Here is a 6,934-nt window from a genome sequence, read left to right as displayed (position 1 = left end):
GTGTGTCTCAGGGGTGTGACATTAGTTTCAATGGGTTGTGATTAAGCTTTCATTCAAAGTAATTTTAATGCAAAATAATGAAGAAACCCTGCAAGGACTGTCTACCTATAGTATGAAATCAATCAATGTAGAGATATAACTGGAAAATATCAAAATGTATATCAAAAAAGAACATACACAACACATATTTCAAGGTAACACATTTTATTTCAACCATGTTTACAACTTAAAACACATATCAATAGAACAATTATTTACAAAATGTATTGTGCTAATTTCTTCTCTCAGTTGGAATGCATGCAGCCAATGATGTGAACGTAACACAATGTCTAATATAAAATGTCTAATATACATAATGTGCATGGGAATAATAAATAAAATTGGAAATGCTTCTTTTGCAAGTAGTCAAACATTTCCAGCAGCAGACACAGATTCAGTCTCTTAACAGACATAAGTGACAGTACCATGCAGTGCAACAGCAGTGGAGTGTAATCTATGCATTGAGTCTGTTGTGCGTTCTTGCAAAATAAGCATTTCCAATTTTATTTCACACAAAAAAAAACACCACCTCAAGATCCCACACTATTTGTGGACTTGCTACGAGGTGGTTTGGTGGGACTCAATCTGAGAACCCATCATGATGAAAAATAAAATAAAAACAGCGTCCTCTTTTCCGTTGAATTCAACCGTCTGTTTCGAGAGAGACTAGATTGGTTCAACACCTGCTCAGGTGTTATCCTCTCCTCTGGATCCAGGTGAAGCATCCGTTTCAACAGGTCCATGAAGACGTCACAAGACGTTTTGTCGGCATCGTCGAAGTCGAACACCTCTTCCAGTGAGCTCTCATCATCCTCATCCTCGTCTTCATCCTCTTCTCTTCTCTCTCCTCTCCTCTTCTCTCCCCCTACGTAATACTCCTCTGGTTTCTATATAAAAACAAAACAAGTTAGTTTCAGTGATTTGAATTAATATGAGCAAGGATACTTGAATATAAGAGAGGAAGTTATTACACCAAGTGTGTGTGTGTGTGTGTGTGTGGGGGGGGGGGGGGGCATACCTTAAATCTCCACATATTGTTCTCTGGGATGAAATAGTTGCAGGTTTTTAGTCCGGCATCCAAGAGAGATTGTGCTGGTATACCAAGCATCGAGAAGATGGATTGAAGCTGCAGAAGAAAAAAAAACAGGGGATATTCACAACAATTCAGTCTTAAGTAAACTCTCAGCTCTAAGAAGAACGTGTAACTACAGTGTTTGTTCAGAGTAGTGTCTGAAAGCATTCTGTTTTAAATGTGCAGTTCATCAATAGATTACTCACCACATCGTATTTGGTGCGCCCTCTGATTAAATCCTTGCTCAGCATCACGTTAGCCATGACACAGCCCAGTGACCACATGTCAAGGGCCTCTGTGAGTGGGAGGCCCAGGAATACTTCTGGTGCTCTGTGGGTTGTAAAAGAAAATAAAGTTTTATAGCAATGCAATAACTATCTTGTCAAATGCAGTCATTAAATGTTTTCTTTCACATGCTTTCAGTAAAACACATTCATTTAAGACATTGTCCAAGAGTAGAACTCACCTGTACTCCAGAATGGGCTTGATCGCCCATCGCTTGGTCTCAGAGACAGGAACGGCCAGACCAAAGTCAATGAGTTTGACTCTGAGGGGTTGTTCTCGTTGGTTCACCAGCATGATGTTCTCCAGTTTGATGTCTGCATGGATCAGACCGATTCCCTTCAGGGCCTGGAGTGTAATGGCAAGCTGCAAGACAAGAATAAAGAGCATGATTAGTAGGTGCACTGCAGCAAAGGAGTTGTGAAATTTAACTCAATATTGTTGTCATCACTTCTCATTTCAAACTCATACCTGCTGGACGATGGGTCTCATCTCCAGCATGGACAGACGAGAATCTCTCCCGTTCAAGAATTCCAGGAGATCGACATCCAGAGACTCAAACACCATGCATCTCAATCCGTTGTGGACAAAGCTGTCGTGAAATATCACTATTCCACACGTGTCAAGGTCCAGGACTCTCAGCTTTTGCAACATGGCCATCTGGGAATACAAGAAGACAGATTTAGACACGGCGTCATATAACAAATGATGCACACACATTCTTTTGAGTCCCCAAAGCAATGCCTTACCTCGTGTTCTGCCACTTTGTCGTAATTCTTGCATTTCTTTATTATCTTGATGGCCACCATGTCACATGTACGCGTGTTGATGGCTTTGGCCACCATCCCGTAGCTCCCTTCCTCCATGAAGCTCGTGACGATGTATTGGCCTCCATCCAGCATGTCCTGCTCGGCTATGCAACTCTCTGAATCCAACCCTGGACCATCAGAGTCTTGGGAGGAGGAGCTGGTGGTCACTTTGGTAAGTGGCGTGGTTGGGGAATTAGGGACATCTGAGCAGGACACGATGGCGTGGTGTTGGGGGGCGGACGTGGTCAGGATGTCGACGTAAACCGCCGGGGAAGGGACGATGAAAAACTTGAACAGGTCCTGCTCGACGGTGCCCCACTCTGTGTCAAAGTACACGGGGGAGTTGGTGGTCATGATGTCAATGTAGACCGCTGGCGACGGGACATCTTCAGAGATGAACACGTCCGGCTCATCTGTGTCCCACTCTGGTTCAGAGCTGGACATGTTGGGGTGTCGGATGGCTTTGTCCATGGAACCACCTAAAGAGAGAGGAGAGACAGAGAATTTAGAGTCAATTGGATTATGATACAAAATAACCAATAAGTACCATGACATTCCATTGGCATCTTGGATATATCTGACATATATCTCCACTTTTTGTTTAACTATAGCTGCATAATTCCTTATCATTATATCTAAATCATTATATCTATTATCACTGCTGATTCAGGGACTGCAGAGATTATGAGAGACATTTTGAATCCACAGTTAGTGATTAATTAGCTCAAGTATCCTCACTTTGAATCTAATAAAATGCCATAAATATTTTGACTTACAGGATATGCTATAGAGACATCTATGGTATATATTTACTATAGGTGACTCAGACCATACTAATACAAGTGTCTTTTTTCCTCATTTGGTCATTGATCCTTACCTGTGGATGTCCTTGAAGAGCGCTGGTATGGTTCAAAGCGGTGCTTTTTCAGACTTCCTACTTTGAGTTTTAATCCTTTGCTCTCCTGTTGTCTCCTGGTCATTAATGTAGGCATGGTGTGTTCGTTGAGTCCTGGATCTTTCTCCTGCTGCTTTCTCTAGATTCAGATGATCTGCTCTGAAGAGTACACTGACCCCAAACTAGTATATATGCAGTCTAGTCAGGGTACTTAGGGTCCTCTCTGACCAATCAGGTAACCCCTTTACCAAGGTGTGAGTTGTTGGTGGGGGGAGTGGGGGGGGGGGGTATTTGCCCCCTGTTACATACAGAGCTATTCATCTGCTATTCACTCATTGGGGGGCGGAGAATTACAACATTTGCATGAATGAACCCAACCCATTGTTCTCAGGTTTCATTCAATCTCTTCATCATCATTCACCGGCACCGCCCATAAGTACCACTGAGCGTGCTGGCGGTTAGTTTTATAGTAAACTCACAAACACAACACAGTATTAAATCCTGATCAATGGCTACCAACGAGAACCAACTGGACTCATGTTTGTCCATGGAACCTACGAGACGAGAACGACGAGCAGCAGCAGAAATGGAAAAGATCAGAAACTTTGATTGCAAATGCCAACGAAAACGGGAGAACTCGGATCAGCAGCAGCCCACCGTGAATTCTGCTTCATGCAGTCAGAACCTGGACCCGGCGGTGATCTGGGAGACCCAACGCCAAGTGACGGTTCAAGTTCAACATGTCCACCTACATGGTGAACTCTGTGGTGGTGTGTCGGGCTACGTTCCGCTTCGCCTATGGGTGAGTTTCACTACAATGGTGGAAAGTAACTGTTAAGTGGCCTACATGTATTGTACTTTGGTACAATATCGCCTAGTTTATTTTCAATTCCCAATAGATAGATAGATGGATACTTTATTTGTCCTTTCGGAGATTTGTTTTGTGCACAGCAGTCATCAGGATACAGAAAACATAGGCCTATACTAACAAACAGATCACACAGTACATTGACAATAAAGAAACAATGCCAACCTCGACTACTCCTCTACATCTCAGAGGAAAATATTGTGGCTAGTTTATAGTAGGCTACTTTTACTCCACCGTCCACGCCAATTATTTGTTACACTCTGCAGTCTGCACAATGAGTAGCCTACTTTAAGACAGTAGCCTACACATTGATGGCAAATTGGCAATACCTTTTGTACTTTTAGTCAAGTAAATTCACTAACAACATAGTTGTTCTACACTACAGTATTGATACGTATAACATGTGAGTACTTATTCCACCACTGGGCAATTCTTAACTGGCCAGATAAGTCTCTGATAAGTCCAAACTTATCAGAGAATATATGCTAGTTGTTATCCAGTCTGGAACAGTAGGCTAAATCTGTGTTTTTTAAAACCAAGGGGTTTGTTTGTGTGTGTGTTTTTTTTGTCCAGGCTCAGCAACTACGATATCAACGCTCTGAAGCAACACTACGTGGAGAATGGTTTAAAACCATGCAAGAGGAAGCTACACAGGTCATTATCATGGTCATGAATTGATTGCATACTTTTATCAGTTTGCAGAACAAATCCAAGGGGATTTAAAAATGAACGGGTGATCTGTCCAATGCCAGACAACAATGCCAGACAACCAGTGACCATTAACACGTTTAATCTCTTCATTTGAATGCATTGTCTAGTGAATGAATCATCAGCCGTCATCGTTTAGCCTATTTTACATTTGAACCAGGTGAAAGAATGCAGGTTTTCTTCATTCCAAATACTTAATCCCAAGTTCCAACCCATTGAAACCAGAGTGCTCCAAGTTCCTTCACAACAACACAACCCTGAACAATAAAGGACAAGTCCTACACTGTAAGGCAGTGGTTCCCAAAGTGGGGTCTGGGTCATTGAGTGAGTTCCAGCCGGGGTCCCCACCTAATTATATAGTTTGGAAACAAATGGACCCTTATGGGTCTGTGACTCAGACAATCCAATGGAATCATTTGGCTCCATTTGTACACTCTCAGAGTTAAATTAACATTGATCTTAGAATATAAATTGGGTGCCAGAGATGGAATTTCCATTAAATGGGGGTTCCGGGTTCTGTATCTTAAGCAAAAATGATTGAACCCAAGAAAGCACTAGAGTTGGTTGAGATAGCAAAACTATAGCCTAAGCCTAGCTCAGATCTAATTTGTGTGTGAATCTGAATACTTTATTGCCAGACCTTAAAAGTAATATACCGGTACAGTCAAACAGTGAAAAGGCCCAGAATAACTAAGTTAAAATGAAGCATAAACAAATTAGAGATTACAGAAATTACTTTAAGGGTGTTTCATTAAATCATTTGTATCTTACTAGGTATAATCTGATGATTTTCTACTCCAATTTAGATTAGTATATTATCATTTCTTTGCTGTAGCCTATATTATATATTCTTATTTGTATTCTTATTTTGTCTTCCATGTCATTGCCAATAAACTGATAAGGCATTTGACGTAAATTAGCCTCATTTCACAGTGTAGCCTATTATTTACTATTGTGAACCATAAGGACAAATGGGAACTGTGGATTTCGTGAGTGGGGGCTTACACTTAAATTTCTGGTATGTAGTTTCATCAATTATGTTTACAGATGCCTCTGTATCAAGCATGACCTGAATGTTGCAGTCCCTTATCTTTATGTTTGCATGTGGGAGATTAGCTTTTGGGCGGGACACAGTGTAAAGATACTCCTCAGAAGACACAGCGTCTTGTGTGCCTGTTGCTTGGGACGTCATACCACCATCTCCACTGGTGTGAACATTCATGCACTTCATGTCGACCTCTGGTGCCTCCCTGTGGCTGTTTAGAGTGACAACATTTTGCAAAATGTCCTTGCTTTCCACATGCATTACACATTTTGCTGGGCACAGCATACCATCCCGATGGGGAAAATTACCAGAGCAATTGTAGCATTTTTTCTTTACAGCTCCCCTTTCCATTTCTACAGCCATAACATCTTCCCTTGTATGTTGGATTGCACTGTGTTGTGGCTGTTCCATTCCAGATGCTTGAATCTCAGCAAGCGCCATGGTTCTTCCTAATAACAGTAGCTCAGACAGGGTCATCTCTGGTTTTTGTAGTGCCTGGCGTCGTAGTTTGAATGCATGTTTTGATCTCCCTTTCAACATCATGGAAGTCACACATGGCTGCCAGTTGCCTCAGCCTTGTGTGGTGAGAGTCAAGTGATTATGCTGCTAGTTGTTTAGCTTGTCTGAATTTGTAGGTCTCGTAGATGACGTTGATCTTAGGGGGAAAATACTCACTCAGTTTGTCTTTAGCACGTGTGTAATCTTTTGCTTCTCCAGTGTCCGTGAGTGTGTCAAAAATGTCTTGTACACCTTCTCCAGCATAGTGCAAAAGCATAGCACGTTTCCTTGTATTATCTTTTACATCCAAAGCAATGATGAAGTTTTCAAACCGCTGTAACCACTTCTTCCACCGGACAGAAGAGTTCTGATCATCATTGACATCAAAAGCAGGGAAAGACGGCAATGCAGCAGCCATGGTTTTGTCGTCATTTTGTTGTTGTTTTTCCTCGTCACCAGTGTAAAGTTTTGGAATGAATCCCCAAAGCACTGCTTTAACTCCAAAGAATGGTTTATTGACTTCTCTTGATAGCAACACATGAATCAATGCAAGAGTGAAATGAATCAACGTGCTTCACCGACAACATATAACATACTGACATCCGGGGCCTTTTCTTCAGTGGTGTTACTAGTATTCTGACATGCCAAGCGCCCCCTTATGGATGAAAGGTTAAACTGTCAAATGGATAAACATTACACCCTGTACATGTTTAGAATT

The sequence above is a fragment of the Electrona antarctica genome (genome assembly GCF_951216825.1).
Source record: "Electrona antarctica genome assembly, contig: scaffold_25, whole genome shotgun sequence".
NCBI classification, from domain to species: Eukaryota; Metazoa; Chordata; class Actinopteri; order Myctophiformes; family Myctophidae; genus Electrona; species Electrona antarctica.
This window is presented reverse-complemented; position numbering follows the sequence as displayed.